General features: G+C 46.7%; 2 long non-coding RNA genes across 2 annotated transcripts in view; one reads left to right on the top strand and one right to left on the bottom strand.

Moving 5' to 3' along the window:
* Positions 1 to 2488: 2488 nt before the first annotated feature.
* LOC146027245 (uncharacterized) lies at positions 2489 to 24765 on the bottom strand. The gene is made up of 3 exons (XR_014454724.1): positions 24661 to 24765; positions 2846 to 2914; positions 2489 to 2597 (listed from the first exon to the last, which is right to left on the bottom strand). It is a non-coding gene; the product is annotated as an uncharacterized LOC146027245 (long non-coding RNA).
* Positions 24766 to 24900: 135 nt separating this feature from the next.
* LOC146027240 (uncharacterized) overlaps positions 24901 to 25771 on the top strand; it is a 39970-nt gene continuing 39099 nt past the window's right edge. The window contains exon 1 of the long non-coding RNA XR_014454723.1: positions 24901 to 25059. This is a non-coding gene — a long non-coding RNA (uncharacterized LOC146027240). The remainder of the gene's footprint in view (positions 25060 to 25771) is intronic.

The raw sequence follows: 25771 nt of genomic DNA, 5'->3' as shown, positions 1-25771 counted from the left end.
TTCATCTTAAGGTGCCCACAGACGCATCAATTATCAAATGCGTTTTGTACTTTTTAAGCACAAATTGCATCTTATGTACAATTATTGGATGGTGTTTATGGGCTTGTGCGATGCGATGCGCGTTCCCGGGAGCCCGATATTGTATGTCTAAAAAAGTACGTGCTGCACGTACTTTTTAGACTACATCTGAAATTTAACATTACAAACATGGGTTCATCACATGCATCCAAGTGCACATCTCATAGCAAGCTGGAAGAAAAATTGTATAGAACCATTGTACAGTCAAAAACGCATAGCACAGTACAATTGTAGCGTCTGTGGGCACCTTTATTCTCATTCCCTTCTTCATCTTCATTCAACCATCCAATCTTTCATTCAATCATCCAATTATCCAATCTTCCAATCATTCAACTTCTCAATCATCTTCAAGCTCCTTCAATAAGTATTGTTTATTATTGTCTTCTTTCATTGTACCAATATCTACAGTATTTCATTGTGCCATCATTCATATCTTTGTACCACAGTATCTTCATTAAAAAAGGTTTAATTTTATTAAATTGCTTCACTCCAGTCTGTCGTTCATGAAACAGCCCTACATTAAAGCACCCAGCCTCCGTTACACTCTGGCTGGTGCTTTACCAAGTTCACGAAACGTGACAGTATCCTAGCAACAGCACAAGGACAGGCGTCAGTGGTGAGCGCCTCTCATGTGTGGGAGGACGCCCGCTGCATACGGCCGCAGGAGAGATCATAGGCTGGTATGTATAAATGTCTTGCCGCCGTGCGAGTTTGTTTGTTGTTTTCTTGCCTCCGTGCAAGTGTATTTCAGGCCCCTGTTGTCTTGATAAAAACACCTATAGGTGTTGAAACGTCGACTATGGGCGGTATTCAATGAGCCTGATTCGCCATGTTTTTATGGCGAATTTGTGCTGTTTGGCGAATTTCTGACTAAAACGGTGAATCACCCTATTTAATGACCACATGGCGAATACATTTGAAGGTTTATTTCGCCATGATTCACTGAGTAGCAATCGCTATCTTTTTATGGAGAAGTGGAATGTGAACTTTTAAAATAAAGTGTTTTGTTTTTTACATTTAGTGTCTAAAAATCAGGAATTTTATTCTAAGGAGGGGCATGCTACTTTTATTCATGTGCTGTAAAATATATATATATTTTTTTTTACACAGCAGCCAGCAGGGGGCGCCGGAGCCGAGCCGCTCATTACATATTCATATATTCACTGCCCCTGATCGTTACGATCGGGTATAGTGAATAAAGGTCCCCTGCTAGCACCCCTGGGGGGCAGCCTGTGCTGCCTGGCACCCGGGGAGCCCACCTAACCCCCACAAACGTTCTGGGGCAGGCAGATAGACTTCCATCTCTCTGCCTGCCACCGTCCTCAGGCTCCCTGCGGCAATCGCCGCAGGAGCTCATATTCGCCAGTCAGGGGCAGCGAGCCCCTGACACGTTGAATACCGGAGCCCGCCGGCTCCGGAACGTGGCGAATGTGCAGCGAATCCTAAAAAGGATTCGCTGCACCTCGCAGGTATTCTCATTGAATACCGCCCTATATTGCATGGTACCTGATTTGTATTTTGTCTTCAATACAATATTTACAAATTCCCTTGAAGTGTCGCGGAAATTCTGTCTATATATATATATATATATATATATATATATATATATATATATATATATATATATATGTGTGTATGTATGTATGTATGTTAAAAGCAAGCAAGGGCACTCAGGGACTCCAATAAGCAGAGAAGAAAGGACCAACTTTATTCCATATAGGTGGTCTGTCAACATCTGTCAGACTCCCGTCGTCAGGACATATAGGCAGGTGAACAGTAACAAATAAAGTGCAAGTACAAAGATATATATACAATACGTAGCATACTCACCCCCTCCCGGGCTGGTTTCCGGGATCCTGCGAACTGCGATGACATCACCGCGTCCAGTGGCGTACAGCGTCAGGCACGGCATCATGGCCCTCATCTCGCGGTGAAGGGGCATGCAACATAGTGAGCATTAATTACATATAATGGTTATTGAACCCTGTGACTCCCTTTTTCTCCTTTGTTGGAGAACACACAGTAGAGAGTACTAAAGCCTCTTATGTATCTGGCACTTTATTTGTCGCTGTACACCTGTCTTTATTTCCCCCGACGACGGGGGTCTGACCCCCGGTCCTTCTTTGCTATATATATATATATATATATATATATATATATATATATATATATATATAACAATACAATATCACTAGAAATTTGCGCCAAGTAAGGGTGGTCACTACTAACACTCGATCCCCTACCAGAGGGATCCACAATCCAATACACAACCCAATAGTGTTATACAGCGCCCATGTATAATTTACCAATACAATGATTTCAGTCTTTCCACTAGTTGTAAAATATTGTCAACCAAGAATTATTTTAGATATAAAACATTTATTATAAAACATATAAAAATTAGGATTAAATACTCTTGGAAACGAAGTGTTCTCTTGGAGTTAGGATCACACCAAATACCCGACGCCTTTCGCCTCTTTAAGAGACTTCATCAGGGGTTTGACATATAAAATAAGAATCTACAAAAGTAGAACATTGTTGTAAGTACATAAATTAGGAAAGAAATCAATATTAATTTGTACTAATTCTTTGACAGCGTAACAAATACAATTTAGGGTGAGACAGAGATGGCATACAAGAGGGGTTCGGAACAGATGGAAGAGGAATGAAAAAATGACTAAGAGTCTGTCAAGTTTAATAACCATTAGTTCATGGAATATTCAATCAATATCATAATTGGAGAAAAATGAGAACTATAATAGCATACCTTCAAAAGATTAAAGATGTTTTAAATGTGGGCGGTTTTGTTCCACTGGATGATCCAAAAATACAATTACTGTGAATAAAGTATATAAATTGTCAAAACCTGTGTGTGATTATTTGTGACTATTAATAGCTAATAGATTAATTAATATAAAGTTTGATATACCTGTAGTTGATCTTTAATTAGAGATTTCTAAGTGCTTGTTTTTATAAAGGTTCTTATTTTTATAAGATTGGACCTGTAACGTCCAAGTTAGCTAACTTGTTGGCTCTTCTGAGAGATAACTAAATTAACTAATGTGCTATAATACATACCGTTAGTGGATGATAAATAATCTCATTTGTTACGGAGCACTCATTCTCCCAATGACTCTCAAAATAGGTGGCTTAAGCACTCCTACTCCCAATGGCTCCCAGAATGGGTGGCTCAAACTTAGTAGAATAAGGGTGGCCAATACTGGCAAAGCCCTTTTGTTCTTGACCTATGGGTGGATATATGGTTTAACTAGGTTTTTTTTTTAATATTAATATTTTAAATCATAATTTTATACAAAATACACATACCTCCAATAGATGGTCCCTTAACTGATCTTTAGAGGTACGGTAACCGGTAATACTATTTAAAATTTCCAGCCTATAAATGGATATATATATTATATAATTCATTAAATTTAGTGTTAATATATCTAATGAAAGTTGTGGAAAAGTACATACCTTCAGAAAAAAAGATGTAAGTGCCCTATTTAATATTTGCATTGTATACTTATTTGTTTAATTGCACATTTGTTTATATGTTGTTTATATGTCGTTTTGTCTCCTATACAGATTGGTCATAAGAACACTGATACGGCGGCCAGGGACGCATCACTGTGCAAGCAGAGGGTTGCTAAGGCAACGCATTGGTTGCCGGGTAACCGAGTCACCCAGAGATGACGTCAGTGGACGGGGACGCGGACGCCAGCAGAAGCGGAGACCGATTCCACACCTGACCGCCGGACAGCCTTCAACAGGAACATGAGTATAAATCTATTCCCCCGCCTCACAGCGGGTGTTTACCTTTTGTCCAGCAATACATGTGGCAGGCGCCTTGAAAAAAATGCCCACAGCGGTATTGAAACGTCGGCCTGTTGCCGCACATGTTCTTTTGATGTCTTTACAATAAAGCAGCTTTTGAAAATGTTCCCTGAGTGACTCAGCTTCCCCTCCTTCTGTACCTGATACTACTGAGGGCACCTGGGCATCCAGTAACCAAGTAAGGGAGTGCCGATTCTTCTACACACTCTCTCTCTCTCTCTATATATATATATATATATATATATATATACACATACTAGGGGGTAGGGGGTTGCGCCCCCTCAATTTGTGAACTTTTGTATTGTGAGAAATATGGTTAGAATTGTAAGATGCCCTGTATTGCAACTTGAGTTATAGGTGAAATGTGTTAAATAGAGAGCATATTATTTGGAAGGGTGTGTGTATTGTTTTGTTTAATTAAAAAGCGGTTACAGAGTAAGATGTACATTGATAGTGTGGAGGGTACAGTGACATTTATGGGTGTGGGGGGTGCGTGTGTGCGTGTTGTTTGGGTGTGTGTGCAATAGTATAGTCGGGTGTTTTTGAGTCAGCTGATGGAGGTCACAACACAGGAAACAGGAGGCTGGGTAGTGATAGGGGTTTGTGAGCATAAGGGGAACTAAAGAGGAGGGTGGGGGACACTGTGCAGCTTCTGTGGATGAGGGTCCAGCGTGGCAGCACAGGAGTACAGGACGATGGCCATGAGTCAGTGTCTCCTCCTACTAGGTGGGAGTTACGGTGCATGAGAGCATGAGGCTGGGCTATGAGGCATGATAGGGGTATGTGGACAACATTGCATCAGCGACTCCCCAGTGGTGGAAGTTAAAGTTCAGGAGAGCAGGAAGCTGGGTAGTGATAGGGGTGTGGGCATGAGGGGTAGCAACGGTTTTTGGCTGTTGCAGAGTAGGGATGGGCATTGGTGCAGACACCATCGATGGTTGGCATTGATGGTGATTTTGCACCCTGCCATCGATAGTAGTCAAATATTACTTGGATCGATCGATTGTTGTAGCTATCGATGGTCATCCATTATATCTGTCTAAATAGGCCGTGGGTCAATCAGAACTCAGTGGCGGGACTTCCAGGTGTGGGGGGGAGGAGCTATGCTCCGTGTCCCGGAAATATAAAAAAAATTGAAACTTGATCGGTTCTCCTTTGCCATCGATGTAGGGAAACCACCTGGTCCTCCCACATCGATGGCAAAAGTATTCAACATCGGCCATAAACCACCGATGATTTGAAATCATTGATGGTCGATGGGCATCCCTAGAACTGGAGGAGGTTGGGGGACAGTATGCAGCTCCCGGCATTGGGTGAGCGTCTCCTCCCACTGGGAGGGAGTGAGGGTGCATGAGAGCAGGAGGCTGTATATTAGTGGTAGCCAATCACGGGAGGGGGGGTACGGGGGGTGCCGTGAATCGTGGGGGGGGGCGTGAATCGCGGGAGGGGGTGCGGGGGGACCGCGAATCGCGGGAGGGGGGTCGCAGGGGTCCGAGGGTTGGGTTTTCCGCTCAGCTACAACATGGTGGATGGTGGACGTGTACTGTAGCCCTGGCTGGGTGTGAGGAGGTGATGTCAAGGGGGTGGTGGTGTGTAGAACACTGGTCTTTTCCCTAGGGGGGGGGGGTTGTGTATCCAGCTGTGCGGGAACGTTATAGACATAAAACACTGGTCTTTTCCCTAGAGGGGGCGGGTACGTTATACACACACAGAGGATGAGTGACAGATCTGGCTAAATATATAAGATATATATATATATGTTTAAACAATGTGGTCACAATCCATAGGGCACCCCAAAACTAGGAAAGGTGAGTGCCGATGTTTGGTGTATATATTATTTATTAGATTAATTTTTTAAATTAGTCTTATTGTGGTCACATTCTCTCATGCACCCTGTTTTAACCTATAGTGTATAGCTTATGTTAACCATTTCCCTAGATGATTAGTGACAGGTCTGTTGGTAACTGCTCACCTATAAAAGCACAGTCTGCTGTGAGCTTTAGACCAGATAGCATGCCTGGAATCAAGCATTGATGTGATAGCTACAGTATGTGTGTTGTAGCCATTTTGAGCGATAGTGTTAGGACCTGCAGAAAAGTGGGGTCCCGTGAAGGGGGCTGCAGGCTTAAATGTTTTGATCAATTCATGAACCAAATCTCCACTATTTAATTTCAGTTAATTTAGTGTGTGCAGAGCGCCTACAATGTCTGTTTAAACAATGTGGTCACAAGCCATAGGGCACCACAAAACTAGGAAAGGTGAGTGCCGATGTTTAGTGTATATATATATATATATATATATATATTCCAATACGACCGGCACTCAGGTCTTGAATGTGGAAGCCAGGGAATGCTTGCTCCGCAAGAGGGGATAAATCCTCAGGATGTATGCAGGGTAGTAATAAGCGACACTCGGAGACTGACGTAAACGGTGAAGAAAGTGGAAGTTTATTCCATGTGCCAAACAGAAAACGTTATACACTGCCCAATAGATGGCAGCCTAACACCACTGTTTCCATATAATCATGCAGTCACAGCCATTCATTTGTTTTCTCACTGTTTGTAACCTCTTTCCCTTAAGTTTTTCATGTACGGAAACAGCTATTCTTTCACTGTACAGTTTTGTGTAGTATCATGACTGTGACCCTTGTTTGTGTTTACTTTCTGTCACATAGCGCACAGCCACCCCACGTGACCCAAGAGCCGGCAGCCGGGAGCGCGCATCAGTGACGGAGCCGCACGCAACCATCGCGACCATCGGAGCGGTGCCTGCAGCGTCACAGAGACGGCGCCAACCCGGAAGCCACTGAAAGAGGACACGGACAGGACGTTTGTAAGGTAATTGTGCTTTCCCTGAACTGACGACGGGGCCCCCGAGCTCCGAAACGTTTTCTGTTTGGCACATGGAATAAACTTTCACTTTCTTCACCGTTTACGTCAGTCTCCGAGTGCGGCTTATTACTACCCTGCATACATCCTGAGGATTTATCCCATCTTGTGAGAGGGCACCGGAGCAAGCATTCCCTGGCTTCCACATTCAAGACCTGAGTGCCGGTCGTATTGGACTGTATTACACAGATCACACTGCCCACCACACACAATCTGTGTCATCTGGCAGACAAGGCACCTGGCAAGCCCTCCTTTTCCCCTTAGGTATCCTGATACCTGCAGCAGCACACAATAGTGCAGCACTGTTTCCTGCAATCTGCTAAAACCACAGCTGTACGCTGCAGACCAGATCTTCACGGCAAGTGTCAGCACTTACAATCTGCCGGTAGTATGTCCCAAATAGAGTCGGATACAGCTACAGCATTTTCTCATGTGTTGCAGTGTGACCACTCGGATGCATACAGTTATTCCGAAACGGAGGTTGACACCATTCTGCATAAAGAATCGGCCTTAGATGACAACTATCGCAGTTCTAACGATGACATTTACAGTGATCTTTTCAAGCTAAAAAAGCGAGAGATTGATTTCTTGTACCACGGACGGACACTCTCGGACTATTACAGGAGTAAACAGATTCCCCGTGGGTTCCGCGTGCACAACTCTCCCACCATAGGGAGACATAGCATCCCATTCTCCAAGCGCTGGGTGGCGATATTAAATAAATGTTCTATGGACCTTATCTTATTAGTGATAGAAGAAGCGACACGTGAGCAGCTGGCCACTCAAGAAAAAATCAAAGCTTACGAGGAAGCCCATATTCCCACCCTGAGGGCGGACACCTCGACCAAGTGGCTGGACAAGTTAAAGACGCAGGTTGAAACATACAGAGTCGAACTTCTACGCTATAAGAAAGAAAAACTCAAGAAGGTAAAAGTGGACTACGAACAACACGCGGTCTATCCGTGGCTTGGCACCACCACCCGGCCCACGCAGGAACCTTTCCGGCAAGGATACCGTCAACGCTGAGCTAAACCAGTGCAGACCAGTACATCTGGCAGCGACGCGGAATCCTTCACCAGGGGTACTCCCTCTTCCACCCGCGGTCGTGGCCCTTTAGGGGTACATACCCCTCGTACAAGTCCTACCCGCCGGGGGGACCAGTGCCTCCGCCAAAGGCAAAAACCCTCCCAAGGGGAGCAGGACTTATATTTCACCTGTCTAAGACACCCTTAACCAAGTCCGAGATGTGCCTCCTTAGAAAGGGACTTTCCCACGCACCCCCCTGATAAATTCAAATGGAAAGATGACTCTTTCAAATTTCAGCGGACACTGAAATTCAAAGAATTCTTCGGAAAGACAGCCCCACATCCTGAAGCCGAAGCCTTACCAACTGCCATACAACGCTTGGACCCTCCATCCAGATTCGATCCACACTCAACCAATGCAGCCATCAAGACGTTCCATCGCCTTATGGACAGTACCTTACCTGACCCACCCCCCCAGGTACATCCCAATCTATCTGCCGCTGAACTCACAGCACTGGCTGAGCTCAGCAAAAGGCAAGACATCATTATTAGAGGGGCTGACAAGGGTGGGGCCATTGTGGTCATGGACACCAATATGTATGTAGATGAATGCCACTGACTGCTTAACAATACCCAGACTTATTCTTTGTTGGCACAGGACCCCACCGGTGACTATAAAAAAACTTTGGATAACTTATTATCACAAGCGGTTAACAACAATACTATTACCAGCACTGTCTGCAAAAAACTCACGGTGGAGTTTCCAGTGGTGCCTATTTTTTATTCCATTCCCAAGATCCACAAGGACACACAGCGCCCCCCTGGGAGACCCATTATCTCCGCCAGGGGGTCGCTGTGTGAACCCATTTCTGTGTATCTTGATACCTATCTGCAACCATGTATACAGGCACTACCCACTTACCTCAAGGATACCAATGCTTTATTGGCTATCCTATCCACGTATGATCATGTGATCCGGGGTACTGTATTAGCAACATTAGATGTATCGAGCCTGTATACATGTATTCCCCACGCAGAGGGTCTCCAGGCAGTCAGCAACCCCACTATACAACGGGCCAGATTCCGCGTTCTTTTTGGATTTATTGGATTATACACTAAAGCATAACTTTTTCTTGTTCTATTTGCAAAGGACGGGGTGTGCGATGGGTTCTTCTGTCGCCCCGTCCTTTGCAAATGCCTACATGTGGGAGGTTGAGCGGAGCTTGTTTTTACGTGAAGAGCCCATACGTAGGCATCTAGATCTATATACACGTTATATAGATGATCTTTTGATCATATGGACCGGGCCCCTCACCACCCTAGAGGACCTGGTTAAAACACAAAACGTCTCCAGCCATCACATTAAATTGTCCCTGACCTCCAGTACACAGGAAATCCACTTTCTGGATGTGAGCATCAGGATAGCTCAGGAACAGATACACACTGCACTGTTCATTAAGCCCACAGACCGGAACACCATTCTCCGGCATAACAGTTTCCACCCACAATCCACCATAGAAGGACTGCCTTACTCGCAGTTCCTACGTGTATGCAGGATAACCTCGGATCCCCAGTTACGTGCACAACAAGTGGACGAGATGTTACACAAATTTGAACAACGAGGGTACCCCAGGGCGAGCCTAAACAAGGCCAAAGACAAGGAGCTGGTACACGACAGACAGTCCATGATTACCAGTTGCCAACCCAAAAAAGCTCAACTCCCAGCCATCCCATCTAGTACAGTCACTACCAAATTAGCGAAAAGCTGGTGGCCTATTATCACGTCAGACCCGGATTTAAAAAGTCTTAAACAAACTAGACTATTACCCAGCTACAAGCGCAGTTATAATCTTAAAGATCGCTTGGTAAAGCTTGATATCACTGCATTTAATTCCATTCCCCCAGGCACCAGACAGCGTGAGAACGGGTGCTATCGCTGCCTGGGATGCACCACATGCAGTTCACTCACACCTAGCACCACCATACAACATCCACACACCGGGCACTAATTCAAAATCCGCTGGCCCTTGAAATGTACATCTAAATTCATTATATATGTGATCACTTGCCCCTGCGGCTTGTATTACGTGGGGAAGACCGACTGCACACTTAAAGTCAGGATGGCCCAACATCGATGTGCCATACGAGCAGCCCTTATCTCCGGCAAAAGTGAGCAGCCAGTGGCTCGCCACTTTGCCACATTTAAACACAGCATGGCAACCTTGCGGTACAAAATAGTGGACCACGTACCATTTTCCATCAGAGGCGGCAACAGATCCAGGGGGCTTAATGAGAATCTTGGCCTATACAATTTTCTATAAAACAGGCGGCCCTGTACATCCTCCGTACCCTTAGTTGTTCCCATTTCGGTCAGGCTTCATGTCCATTGTACATCTAGCACATTATTGCATTTTTACTAACTGTGGTGCACATCTTTCCCGCAGAGTTCACCATTCGCCCATAGGCGGTGGTCAATATATCACTAGTCCATATACATCATCCAGCTCTTTCCATAGGGGGACCCCTTTGCGCAATTTTTTCCTTTTTCCTTTTGCCCATACAGGCACCCACTTGTCTGCCCACGTACAGACACATGTTGCCCCTTAATCACATGGGAGTATGCAATATCTGATAGCACATCCCTTAGTGGACCATGGATATATATAGGCATACCACAGTTCCTTGCCCGGACACATGTAGACTGAGGCACGCAGTTTTCAGGGACAGTCCCCAAATGCTGCCGCATTTTTTAGATAAAATGTCTTGTAAGTTTTTACATGTATTTGTGTAACTTAGTAACACTTTTATACACTGCCCAGTAGATGGCAGCCTAACACCACTGTTTCCATACAATCGTGCAGTCACAGCCATTCATTTGTTTTCTCACTGTTTGTAACCTGTTTCCCTTAAGTTTTTCATGTACGGAAACAGCTATTCACAGTTTTGTGTAGTATCATGACTGTGACCCTTGTGTGTGTTTACTTTCTGTCACATAGCGCACAGCCGCCCCCCGTGACCCAAGAGCGCGCATCAGTGACGGAGCCGCACGCAACCATCGCGACCATCGGAGCGGCGCCTGCAGCGTCACAGAGACGGCGCCAACCCGGAAGCCGCTGGAGGAGGACACGGACGGGACGCGCAAGGGGCGGGCAAGTCACCTATAAATTTCACTTTGTTTGTAAGGTAATTGTGCTTTCCCTGAACTGACAACGGGGCCCCCGAGCTCCGAAACATTTTCTGTTTGGCACATGGAATAAACTTCCACTTTCTTCACCATTTACGTCAGTCTCCGAGTGCCGCTTATTACTACCCTGTGTATATTTATATATATATTATGGAGAGTGTTGAGTCCCTGTATTTGTATTTATTAGAGCATGTGGTCACAGGCCACTTTCACCCCAACCTGGGAATGGCGAGTGCTGCTTGCACCCCATTCGCAGGGATGGCGAGTGTTGTGGTACTCTGTATGTGTGTATATATGTGGGTTAATTTTTATTAACCTTTGTTACTGTGATCATAGCTTTCTCTTTCACCCCAGATGAGCTAATTTATCTGTAACCTGTTACAGCTGCCCCTTTAATTCTAAGTCAGGTGTTGTGTTAGGTGACTGCCTCATCTTTAAAAGCCATAAGGCACTTGGCAGGTGAGCTTTAAACCAGGAAAAAGCACATGTCGACTCTAGCTATGATGTGTCAGCAGTTGGCAGGTTCTTGAGAAAAAATTGCTAGTGTAGGACTTGCAGTGAAATGGGGTCCCTTGGCGATGGGCTGCAAGCTTAAATGCATTGATCAATTCATGAACTAAAACCCCATTATTTATTTGATTAATTGTATACCAAGGTGAGTTAGTTCATTATGGAGAGTGTTGAGTCCCTGTATTTGTATTTATTAGAGCATGTGGTCACAGGCCACTTTCACCCCAACCTGGGAATGGCGAGTGCTGCTTGCACCCCATTCGCAGGGATGGCGAGTGTTGTGGTACTCTGTATGTGTGTATATATATATATATATACATATATATATACCAATGGAAAAAAAAGGAACGTCACTCCCGGCTCTTGTTGAAAAACAGTGTTCTTTTACTGTGTTTGCCAACGGCGTTTGCCAACGGCGTTACACATGTACAAACTGTTATTGTCCTGAAGACGAGCCGTCTTCAGGACAATAACAGTTTGTACATGTGTAACAGTGCATTATATACCTTACCTTGAACAGGTGCCTCCACGCCGCCATTCCGTTCACCCTCCGGCTCCAGGACCTACTTCCAGGTTCACACACCGGATGTGACGCGGCGCCTGTTTGCAGGGGACGTGATGTCAGCGTGTTGACACTGTCCCTATGAAAGAGCATAAAAACATCATAAATAAAACATACTATAGCATTTGATGCATGTGCCAATATATAACTATAAAAATATAACTATAAAAACAGTGACTTTATTGCACTACGCTAGATGGTTTGACATATGTGTACCTTCTCTCTTTTTTACTTTATTGTTGCAAACATCCTTCCCGGTTTACACCACTAGATGGTGCTCTATCCATGAGGATGTATCTCCTATTCTATGTGTATTTTCCCTTACGTGAATGCTTGTAAATACTATTATTGAGCCCCTTCTGATCCTTCCCTTCCGTTCACCCCGGAATGGCGGCGTGGAGGCACCTGTTCTAAGTAAGGTATATAATGCACTGTTACACATGTACCAACTGTTATTGTCCTGAAGACAAGCCATAGGCTCGAAACGCCGTTGGCAAACACAGTTAAAGAACACTGTTTTTCAACAAGAGCCGGGAGTGACGTTCCTATTTTTTCCATTGGTATACATGTACCAGAGTGTTTCTCTGGGTGAACGGGCACCCGGGCCAAGTAGCAGCAGTTAGCCAGAGGTGGCAGGCAGTGCCGGACCCCCGCACAGACTGTATCCAGGTCAGAGCGTCCTACATTGGGACACTGACTTTGTTTCAAGGCACGCCAGCTGAATCATTCTCTGGCCGCAGGAAACCTGCAGCACAGGACCTCAACCAGCACTGTCTCACTAAGGAAGGATACTACACACGGAGGACACCACAGGAGTATTGGCTTCCTTTGACAGTGACTACACTTTGCACTTTATTGAGCACCAGCACTTTCCTTTGTACCTGCACTTTGATTCTAAGATGGCAACACCCACATCAGCAGTAGGGGATGAAAATGTTCAAATGCTGCAGTGTGACAACACCAATGTTTTTAGCTTTTCTGATAGTGACGACGGGGGAATCCTTTACACTGAAACAGTGTTTGATATGGGGGCACATACGACTGGAGAAGAAATCTTCCAGGAATTAATACGCATGAAAAAGAAAGAAGTGGATTTCCTGATGCACGGAATAACGTTATCCGAATACTACAGGAACAAGCAGATACCACGTGGCTTTCGCGTACATAACTCCCCCACCATAGGCTGACACAATCCGGCCTTTTGCACTAAGTGGATCAGTATCCTGAACAAATGTTCTATGGATCTGATCAGTGGCGTAACTATAAATTTTGCTCCCCCCAGCCAAAAAAAGTTTCTGGCGCCCCCCCAAACCATACCCTTTACACCGTACACTGTAATGCCCCTTACACTATATGCTACACACTGAAATGCCCCTTACACTATATGCTGCACACTGTAATGCCCCATATGCTACACACTGAAATGCCACTTAGGTAATGCCACTTAGGTTAGACTGTGGGGGTCATTAGGGTTATGCATTGGGGGAGGGTGAATCGTTACGGTTAATTTACCAGTGGAGGGTTAGGGGTGCAATGGAGTTGCTAGGGTTATGCTGCTGCACTAGGGGCAGTGTTAGGGTATCACTCTAAATATTGATGGGTGGTATAGAGATATGGGTGAGAAGTGAGAAGATGCAACAGACCTGTTTGCACCAACTCAGCACCTCACTCCCTCCATCGCTAAACCCCAGCACTTCACTCCCTCATCCACTCACTTCAGCATCACACTCCCACTTCCAGTCCCTGCTTCCAGCGTCTCACTCCCTCTGTCACTCCCCCCAGCATCTCACTCCTTCTGTCCCTTACCCCTGCACTTCAGGCAGATGGTGCATTTTCGGGCGGCTGTCTGATCCTGGAAGTCAGGTGAGAGGCGGGGGCAGCGGGAAGGCGGCAATGGCTTTCTTAAACGTGTTCCACAAAGCTAGGGGGCATGTTTGTTGAGAAGGCGAAAGTCTCTAATCACCACGCGCTGGCACTGTGTATGGAGTGGACGGCAACGGAGGAGGTGCTTCCTCCCCCCGCTCCCCACCCCCGCCTCCCGCGGCTGCAAGTTCAGTGACTGTCTGCACTGTCTCTCCCTGTGGCAGCCCAATGCCTCTCCATTCACAGCGCTCATCGCAGACACCACAGACACCGCCGGTGCTCCCCGCAGCCACCGCGGTGTCTGTGCATAATAGTTGCGCCACTGGCTGGGCATCTCTTCACCTGTCCGGCTCCCGGCGCCCATGCAGCCCCCGCTCCCCCAAGCAGCCGCGGGGGCTGCCTTACAGTATCTCCGCCACTGGATCTGATCCTCTTGGTGGAAGAGGAATTCACAAGAGAACTCAATATTGTAAAGGACAAAATTGCCACATTTGAAGGAGAACATCAGCAGACGCTGAATGACACCAACCATGCAGATTGGGTCAACAAGATGAAAACATGATTGTGGAAAACTACAGAAGAGATATACTCAAATTCAAAAAGGAAAAATTCCTCAAAGTCCAACAGGACTATCAACAACAACGGGTGTATAGATGGCTGAACAATGAAGGCTGACCACAACACTCTCAAGCACCCCGATATAGAAGAGACAGGCGACCCCCCTTACAATGGGAGGGATACTCCAGCACATCGGCGAGCGACACAGAACCACCTGTGATGAACAAAAAAAACAGAAGGAGACCGATGATCCCTTTAGGATCCCTTTAGATCAGTGATCAAAGATCGGGAAAGGAAGGCAAATGGAACCCCAAAGACAAGACGGGGGGGCCCAGAGCCAAAGACTCAAGAAGCAAAAAACACCCAGAGGGCGCAAGCAATAGTTTTTAACTTATCCAAAGTACCTCTAACGGCAGTGATGACCAAACTCTTGAGCAAGGGTTTGATTTACACACCCACAGCCAAACAGGATGACTTTCAAATGCAAGTGGATAACTACAAATTTAAAAGAAAGCTCCGTCTTAGAGAATACTTTGACAAGAAAGCATCAACAACGGAGATGACACAAGGGGATGAGCACAGCATAATAAGAAAAAAATTAGGACCAAGCAGTACGTTTGATCCACAATCATTCAACGCCTCAATTAAAACTTTTTCCAGACTGGTGGACTCCTCATGTCAACAGGCCCAAACAAAGTTCAAACCTAACCTGTCTAAAGAAGAAAGAACGGCTCTGAAAAATCTGAGCAAAAGACAGGACATAGTAATTAGGGGGGCTGACAAGGGGGGCTCCATAGTGGTGCAGGATGTAACAGATTATCGGGAGGAATGCAACCGACAATTAATGGACACGGACACCTATGAGGTACTAAGTGAGAACCCCACTGCTCACTATGTCAAAGATCTGGGGGAATTACTCACCTCAGCAGTGGAAGATGGCATTATTACAGCAGAAACACAGAAGTACCTGCACAGGAATGAACCTAAAACCGCATTGTTCTACACCATTCCGAAAGTCCACAAGGACACACAGAGGCCCCCGGGCAGACCTATAATCTCAGCCCGTGGTTATTGATCACTACCTCCAACCCTGCATCCAAGCCACACACACATATCTTAAGGATACAACCATGCTATTAGCCACCTTGGCTTCCATAGAACAAGTTCCTGAGAATATAACTTTGGCCAGCATAGATGTGACCAATCTATATACTTGTATTCCCCATCAGCAAGGACTTCTGGCGGTACAAGAACTAATTGCGGACAACAGACTGTACACGGGACCACAAATTGATTTTTTCATAAAGTTGATACAGTTCACTCTGACCCACAACTGCTTCCTACACGATGGCAGATTCTACAACCAAAGCGCAGGGTGTGCAATGGGTTCGGAGGCTGCTCCGGTATACGCCAACGCATACATGCACTCTGTGGAGCAGAAATTATTCTTCACAGACCCAGGAGTCTCAAGCAATGTCTATCGATATCTACGATATATAGACAATATTTTGGTACTGTGGGTGGGTCCCCAAGAGTCATTATAGGAACTTATACAACAACACAACGCATCTGACTGTGCCGCGAAACTCACATTCAATCTGAGTAAGGAAACAGTTAATTTCCTAGATGTGCAAATAACAATAAAAGAAGGGACAATACAAACGCAATTATATTCCAAACCAACAGATCGGAACACGATCCTACACAGCCAAAGCTTTCATCCCAGACACACCATTTCCAGTTTACCATACTCCCAGTTCCTACGTGTATGTCGCATTAACAATGATGAGGACGTACGCAATAGACAACTGGAAGAGATGTACAAAAAATTTCTGGAGAGAGGATACCAGGAGGAAGCACTAAGTAAGGCCAAGATCAAGGCGTGTAGCAAAAATAGGTCAGACCTCCTAAAAAGTAAAGACAAACAGGAGGCCCTAGATGGGAATAATAATAAAAAAATGATCACTTGGGTGTCACACTATACAGACAGAAGTCCTGACATCACTAAAAAAGTGAAGTCATATTGGCCCATAGTGAACACTGACCCAGACCTAACCAGCCTACGAGACAGCCGGCTCATGCCAAGTTACATACGAGGACCAAACCTCAGGGACCTTCTTGTCAAAACGGATATCAGCAAATTCAAAGAAGCAAGACCGACACATTTCCTGACAAAGAGGCCAGGCTGCCACAAATGCCTGGGCTGTGCGACCTGCACCTATATGGTAACAGGAGACCAGTTCAGGCATCCATATACGGGCAAGGCTTACAAAATTAAATATGCCCTAACTTGTTCCTCTCGGTATGTGGTATACCTACTGTGTTGCCCATGTGGTTTACACTACGTGGGCAAGACAGCGAGACAATTTAAGGAATGTATGTGGCACGACATTTTGGGGAGGCGCGGCACAGCATGGCCACCCTCCGCTACAGAATGATCGACCACGTTCCTGCCACACTAAAGGGAGGAGACAGGAATAAGAAACTTCTACAGATGGAATGCCGCTGGATCAGCAAACTGAACACTGTTAATCCCAATGGTCTCTTATGAGGCGTTGAACTTTAGCTGTTTTCTATAATTTTTTATAATTTTTTATAATTCTTTTAAATTTTTATAATTTTTTATAATTGATAAATTATAATTATAAAATATAGAACGGAACAGCAAATAAGATTCTCATCCAATTACAGCATTTAAAACCGTTCATCCCCAACCTATAACTGTTTAGTAATTGGGTACAGACAGAAGAGATATTATGACCGATGGAGATAATTATAGACTAGACAATCGTGAATCAGGGTAGGGGAGTAGGCCCTTATGAATCAGGTGACAGGAAAATTGGGAGAGGGGACGTAGGTCACCTCACACATTATTGGTACAATAATTTATGACACAGATTGGCTCATAAGCTCCATCTGCCGACACATGAAAGGTTGACGGATGGTAGCTATATGAGCAACAGAAGTTGCAACATTTTTATAGCACAATGTTGTTTATATACACTTTAGTTTTTCACAAGACATCTCAAGTGGACTATACAGCCTACTTGGGTCTTAAAAAGTTTGACACTATTTTGATATTTTTTCTTCTTGCAACTAGAAACACGTAATTAGCAATAATTATCATTTTTTAACAAACAAAAAATATGCCAATCAGACAAAGAGATCAGATGGGGCTCAATAATAGTATTTACAAGCATTCACGTAAGGGAAAATACACATAGAATAGGAGATACATCCTCATGGATAGAGCACCATCTAGTGGTGTAAACCGGGAAGGATGTTTGCAACAATAAAGTAAAAAAGAGAGAAGGTACACATATGTCAAACCATCTAGCGTAGTGGAATAAAGTCACTGTTTTTATAGTTATATTTTTATAGTTATATATTGGCACATGCATCAAATGCAGAACACTGTTTTTCAACAAGAGCCGGGAGTGACGTTCCTTTTTTTTCCATTGGTATACATGTACCAGAGTGTTTCTCTGGGTGAACGGGCACCCGGGCCAAGTAGCAGCAGTTAGCCAGAGGTGGCAGGCAGTGCCGGACCCCCGCACAGACTATATATATATATATATATATATACATTTTCACAAAGTCCGCACTCAGGTAAACATCCTTTGATAGGGGGGTGCTCCTACAGATGATCAAACATTAAGGCATACGGTAGAAGAAAAGGGCACTCACCATTGAGGTAAAATTTCAACAGGATTATATTCCATGCTATCGAATATGAGCTGACATACCATCGACATGACGTGACGTTTCGGTCCAGAGCGGACCATCATCAAGATATAGTACAGCCATTAAACAAATCCATCAGACAACCAACCTGGCATCCTTCCTAGACAGGAGATACACCTGTACTGCCTGACCGGGCCATCTTAAGTACCTATCTACAGGAAGTGACCTCATCACTCCCTGTCACCTATCACACAGACTATATATATATATATATATATATATATATGTATATATATAAATTTTCACAAATTCCGCACTCAGGTAAACATCCTTTGATAGGGGGGTGCTCCTACAGATGATCAAACATCAAGGCATACGGTAGAAGAAAAGGGCACTCACCATTGAGGTAAAATTTCAACAGGATTATATTCCATATAAAAAAAACATCATTTATATATCGGCGATAATAGAAGATTTTAGATGAGTAATTAGGGAAAATATGTTCATGCTCATAGTCAGTCGGTGGGCCAGAAGGATTGGGATCACTCAGTGTCTGTCTCACAACCTCCAACCCCTCATCATGTGGAATTACAGTATATAGCAAAGCTACATCCATTGTGGCTAGAATCGCATGTAATGGAATCGGTGGGAGGGTTTTGAGGCTGTCTAGCAGATCACCGGTGTCCCTCAAATAGCTTGGGGTACGTAATACATAAGGCTGTAAATGGTTATCCACATATTGTGCAAGAGGTTGCAGGACGGATCCCCTGGCCGAGATGATGGGTCGGCCAGGAGGATCCGTCATGCTCTTGTGGATTTTCGGCATGGTATATATTATTGGACAAATCGTCTCCTTGGCATGGTTGCTAACTACACAGAGGCTATTTACAAAAGGTATATTTGCACATGTTTACTTTGGGCTGCTCCACACTTATATGCTGTTTTCTATATAGCCAGGACCATTGATAGGAGTCCTGCAGTGAGTAAGATGTGGTTGCACAGTCGGTGTGATAGGTGACAGGGTGTGATGAGGTCACTTCCTGTAGACAGGTACTTAAGCTGGCCCGGTAAGTCAGTACAGGTGTATCTCCTGTCTAGGATGGATGCCAGGTTGGTTGTCTGATGGATTTGTTTAATGGCTGTACTTTATCCTGATGATGGTCCGCTCTGGACCGAAACGTCACGTCACGTCGATGGTGTGTCAGCTCATATTCGATAGTATGGAATACAATCCTGTTGAAATTTTACCTCAATGGTGAGTGCCCTTTTCTTCTACCATATATATATATATATAAACAGATTTTTCCCATAGGGAACTTTTCAGATGGGGCATGGTGTTTGAGGGACTACACCTCAAAAGTGACTGGACGTACTGAGCTGAAATTTGGCATGTACGCGTAGAATCATCAACCGGTGCTGCATGCCAAATCAGGGCGAAATATTTAAAAAAAATTAGCAATTGGGAGCGATCTAAACTTCCAACTGTCAGTTTTTTTCTGCCACTTCAGAAATGGCAACTTGTCACCCATGTTAGTCTATGAGGGTTTTTTTGGGAAGGCATAACTCAGGGTAGAGGAACAATTGAGACTTGGGGTTTGTTTTATTAGGTAGATATTGTCCCAGTGTAGTGCCTTTTACGTTTAGGCTTTTCAGATTGTTGCAGTTTTTTTTTTTATTTAGTGAAACTTCCCCATTATAAAGATAGGATTTTTCCACTTGTTGCGCATGTGCAGTGCGTCCAGCAGGGGGAGTACAGAGTACCGGGGGAGTACAGACATAGGCTTCACTTGGGTGTACCAAGATGGCCGACGGAGATGTGAGGACATTTGCAGCGGCAGCCTACACAGGGAGAGTAATCGGGCTGCTCGCTGCAGATCAGGTGGTGTCATATAGAGTGCACAAATAAATTGGAAGTGCAGCTCCTGTCCCCAGCATCCTCTGTCCCCTACAATTCAGCACGGGGATGGGCTTGCCCATCTGCCCCTTCCCTGTTCGCTCACTCACCCTCAGCTCCTATCCCCTGCTCCTATGCCTGGCATTATTCGTCCCCAACCATCCAACCATCCATGTACACCAGGCAGCCCGCCCACAGCTCCTAACCTCCAGCGTCCTCCCTACCCCCCCCCCCTTGACTTCCGAGGTGAAGGGGGAGCGGCGAGCTGCACAGCATGCTGTTGCAGAGGACCCTCCAAGGGACCCCCCTGGAGGAGGAGGAGGAGGAGGAGGGAGTGTGAATGCCGAGTGACCCCGGCGATTGGTGACCTCAGGCTGAAGAAACACCTGCAATGGAGGAGAGGCCAGGCCTGCAGGCTCCGGCCCCGGCATTAAACAACTGGTGGGCTGGGAGAGCCCCCCCACCCCACGTGCAGTCCCAGCTCCAGATGAGCCCAGCGGTGGCCCCCACAGGAGGAGCCCCAAGGAAAGAGGTAACTTAAGCAGCCCAGGCAAGCCAGCTCTGTGGGGGGCGTATCTGGCACTGTGGGGGGCATGTCTGGCACTGTGGGGGGCATATCTGGCACTGTGGGGGGCATATCTGGCACTGTGGGGGGCATACCTGGCACTGTGGGGGGCGTATCTGGCACTGCGGGGGGGGGGCGTACCTGGCACTGTGGGTGGCGTACCTGGCACTGTGGGGGGAACTCTGGCACTGTGGGGGCATATCTAGCACTGTGGGGGGCATATCTGGCACTGTGTTGGGGCATATCTGGCACTGTGTTGGGGCATACCTTGCACTGTGGTGGGCATATCTAGCACTGTGGTGGGCATATCTAGCACTGTGGGGGGCATATCTAGCACTGTGGGGGGAACTCTGGCACTGTGGGGGGCATACCTAGCACTGTGGGGGGCATAACTGTCACTGTGGGGGGCATACCTGGCACTGTGGGGGGCATATCTGGCACTGTGCGGGAGCATATCTTGCACTGTGCGGGGGCATATCTGGCACTGTGCGGGGGCATATCTGGCACTGTGCGGGGGCATATCTGGCACTGTGTGGGGGCATATCTGGCACTGTGAGGGGGCATATCTGGCACTGCGGGGGGCATATCTGGCACTGTGGGTGGCATACCTGGCACTGTGGGGGGTATATCGCACACTGGGGGCATATCTGGCACTGTGGGGGGCATATCTGGCACTGTTGGGGCAATCTGGCACTGTGGGGGGCATATCTGGCACTGTGGGGGGCATATGTAGCACTGTGGGGTGCATATCGCACACTGGGGGCAAACCTGGCACTGTGGGGGGCATACCAAGCACTGTCGAGGGCTTATCTGGCACTGAGGTCATATCTGGCACTGGGTGCATATCTGGTACTGTCTGGCACTGTGGGGGTATATGGCTGGCACTGGGGGCATATCTGGCACTGTGGGGGCATATCTGGTACTGTCTGGCACTGTATGGGCATATGTGTGGCACTGTGGGGGCATATCTAGCACTGTGGGGGCATACCTAGCACTGCGGGGGCATATCTGGCATATCTTCATTGTCTCTACTCCTTCACAGGACATGTGTCAGCCTGCTCTGTGCCGTTCCAGTCCCGGTGCTGGCTGCTGGAGTGGAGCAGAAGAGGAGAACTGCACGGTGCCAGCAGCAGAAGGTTAGGAAGCTCAGGAGAGTGCACTGAAGAGCGGAGGAGGGGGAAGAAGGTTGCGGGGAACCTGGAACCAGAGGTCCGGACAGGATGAATGAAGAGTTGCAGAGAGGTGAATCATTCAGAGTGTCCCCCAAAAAAGCAGCCTCATTTGAAGCACAGTGGGCCAGGTTAGTAGCTACTATATACACCCTGAAGCCTAACACCATACTTCCCCAAACCTACCATTAAGAGGGACACCTCGCATGCCCATCAATCTCCCAACTGCCCCCACCACCACCACAGGACACTGTGGGACAGTTGGAAGGTATGCTATCCCCCAGCCTAACTCTAACTATATACCCCCCTCTCCCACGGCGTAACTATAACTATACATCCCACCCCCCACCAGACTAACACTAACTATACATCCCGCTCCCCACCAGCCTAACACTAACTATACATCCCGCTCCCCACCAGCCTAACACTAACTACACATCCCCCTCCCCGAAGTCTAACACTCACTATACATCCCACTCCCCACATCCTAACTTTAACTATACATCCCTGTCCCCTGCAGCCTAACTCTAGCTATGCATACCTCCATAGACTAACCCTATCTATACACCCCCCCCCCCCACAACCCAACCATTCATCTCCGACCTGCCTAACCCCACACATCCCCATCCCCATAGCCTAAACCTAACATACACTCCCCTCCGCAGCCAAACCATACATCCCGCTTCAGCCTATAACACTAATCACACAGACACACACCCCACAGTATATAACCCTAACCATACACAACCCGCAGCCTATAACCCTAACCATACACACACCCCACAGCATATAACCATAGACACACACACACCGCAGTCTATAACCCTAACCATACACACACCCCACAGCCTATAACACTAACCATGCACACCCAGCAGCCTATAACCCTAACAATGCACACCCACCGCAGCCTATAACCCTAACCATCACACCCCCCATAGCCTATAACTCTAACCATATACAGCCCCCTCAGCCTATAACCCTAGCCAAATACACCCCACTCAGCCTATAACCCTAACCATATAAACCCCCGCAGTCTATCACCCTAACCATACACACACACCCTGCAGCCTATAACCCTAACCATACACACACACACACACACTCCGCAGCCTATAACCCTAACCATATACACCCCCCTCAGCCTATAACCCTAACCATATACACCCCCCTCAGCCTATAACCCTAACCATATACACCCCCCTCAGCCTATAACCCTAACCATATACACCCCCCCGCAGCCTAAAACCATAACCATACACACACACACCCTGCAGCCTATAACACTAACCACACATACACACCCCGCAGCCTATAATCCTAACCATAGGCGAATCTAGAAATATGATAATGGGTGGACCCAGATCCAACTAAGCAAGGCGAAGGGACTTTTGCGCGGCGAAGTCGCATGCCAAAAATGGGTGTGGCCTCACAAAAGGGGGAGGGGCATTACACATTATACCACACACCGTAATGCCCATTATAGCAAATGCCATATTGCCCGTTACACATAATATTGCACTCCATAATGCCCATTAAATTTTTTTCCTCATGCCGTAATGCCCATTACACATTACATCGCACTCCATAATGTCCGTTACACATTACTTTGCAAGCTGTAATACCTACTACATATTATTTCATGCACCATAATGCCTATTACTCATAAGGCCATACATTGAAAGGCCTATTACACCAGGCATGTCCAACGTTGGCCCTCCAGATGTTGTGAAACTACACATCCCAGCATGCTTTGCCACAGTTTTGCTATTAGAGAATGCTAAAACTATTGCAAAGCATGCTGGGATGTGTAGTTTCAAAACATCTGAAGGGCCAACGTTGGACATGCCTGCATTACACATAAGGACACACCATGATGCCCATTACACATTGTGCCACACACTGTGATGCCCATTACATATTATGTCACATAAGTGCCGCTTACCTACATGATCAATGCCAGGGGTTATATGCTTGAGGCCAGGGGCATCATAATCGATGCCAAGGGGGTTTCATGCCTGTTATTGACACCTCAATAACGGGCATGAAACCCCCTTGGCATGCTCATTGCCAAGGGGGATTTGTTGCCACAAAGGAGTAAAATGCTTGTTGCCAAGGGGGAGTAAAATGCTTGTTGCCTAGGGGAACAGAAATCCTCATTGCAAAGGGGGACTCAGATGCTTGTTGCCAAGGGGGGCTGAAATCCTGCTTGTTGACAGCCAGGCAGACAGCTGTGCGCTGCCTGGCTGTCATAATCAGAGCATGACAGTCAAAGATCGGCGTCGCTGCTATTTTGCCTGGTGAGCCAATAGAAGCTCAATAGGGGGTCAGTGGTTCTGTGAATGGGGGATGGGGTGTGGGTAGGGTGACCAACTCATCCCTTTAATCCGGGACACATATTAATTACACAGGTTCTGTGGCTGGCTTTCACCTGGTTTTAAACTGCCACACCTCATGACTCCATTTCACCTGGTTTTAAACTGTCACATAACCTGTGTAATTAATATGTGTCCAGGATTAAAGGGATGAGTTGGTCACCCTAGGTGTGGGGAGCGAGTGAGAAGAAGGCAACCTGTATAGGAGGGGGGTCAGGGGTGCCGCGTATGGGGGAGAGGTAGTGAGGAGTGAGTGAGCAAAAGTGAACTGTGTGGGAAGGGGTGTTGGGGTGCTGCAGATGGGAGAGGAGTAGTGAGTGAGCAGAAGGCTGTGCAGTGGCTGCAGCAGGATATATATATATAATAATGCAGTACACAGCTACTAGTATTAATTCTCCTTATACAGAGGGTGCAGGTGGAGCTGCCTGTGGTGCTGCACTATACAGGCTGTGCTGCATACTTGCCTACCTGCATTTTGCGGGAGGCTCCCAACTTTTGCATCTGCCTCCCGCTGCCCCGCAAGGCTCCTTCCTCCCGGTTTTTTATTATCCTCCATTAAATTTTGGACTGCGCATGCGCGCATACTGAATTGGCGGGGGGCGGGGCCTGTACGGGAAGTCACAGTACAGTGGTCTGCGCACAACCCCGCGGTGGCCGAGCTGCTGTGTTTGCAGACCGGCATTTTGTGCATTGGGAGAAGCTGAGAAGGAGAGCCAGCTGCCGGGGCTTCACTGAGGCTGGCCCCGCCCACCACACTGAGGCTCCGTGTGTCAGATTCAGCCCTGCTGCTCTCACAGCTCCTCTGTCTGTGCTGTGCAGTGTGCTGACTTCCTGCAAGTCCTGGCCTGAAATGAAGAACACAGCCAGGTGAGTGCTGCTGAGGGAATGGGATCTGTGTATAATGTGTGTATGTGTGTGTACTTACTGGTTGTAATTTACTAATTGCTGTGTGTATTGAGTGTAATATGGGGGGGGGGGGGGGCTGTGTATAACTACTATGTTGTGTGTGTGTGTGTGTGAGAATGTACTAAATGCAATATGAGGGGGTTGTATAATTTACTGATGTGTGCTGTGTGTGTGCTGTGTATTATAATGTACTATGATGTTGTGTAATATGTGGGGCAGACTTGCCTCCCCCCCCCCCCGCTACCTTGCAATTTGAAGCACAGCACCAGTATTCCCCAAAGATGCCCCCTCTTACAATGTGATTGCGCACGCTCAAGTTTAGAACAAACAGGGATGAGGCTTGAAAGAATGGCTGGTAGTCCTGTGGGAAGAACACAGCACGTGGCCTCGCACCAAGCAGTGTGTCACCCCACCCCAAGTAGTGTGTTGATCACCATGCTTACAGACAGCCCTCTCTTGCTCACATCCCCCTCCCCCATCCACAGCATCCCTGACGCCCCTCCCTCACACGTATCCCTCTTCTGCTCACTCTCCTCACATCCCCCCATCCATGGCACCCTTGACCACCTCCCCACCCCACACATAGCCTCTCCTGCTCACTTTTTCCTCACATCCCCCCATCCATGGCACCCCTGACCACCTCCCTACCCATGTACCCCTCTCCTGCTCACTC

This window comes from Crinia signifera, chromosome 1, assembly GCF_055691185.1.
Source record: "Crinia signifera chromosome 1, ASM5569118v1, whole genome shotgun sequence".
Taxonomy (NCBI): Eukaryota; Metazoa; Chordata; class Amphibia; order Anura; family Myobatrachidae; genus Crinia; species Crinia signifera.
Note: the sequence above shows the minus strand (reverse complement) of the source record. Positions and strands in the feature narration are given on the sequence as shown.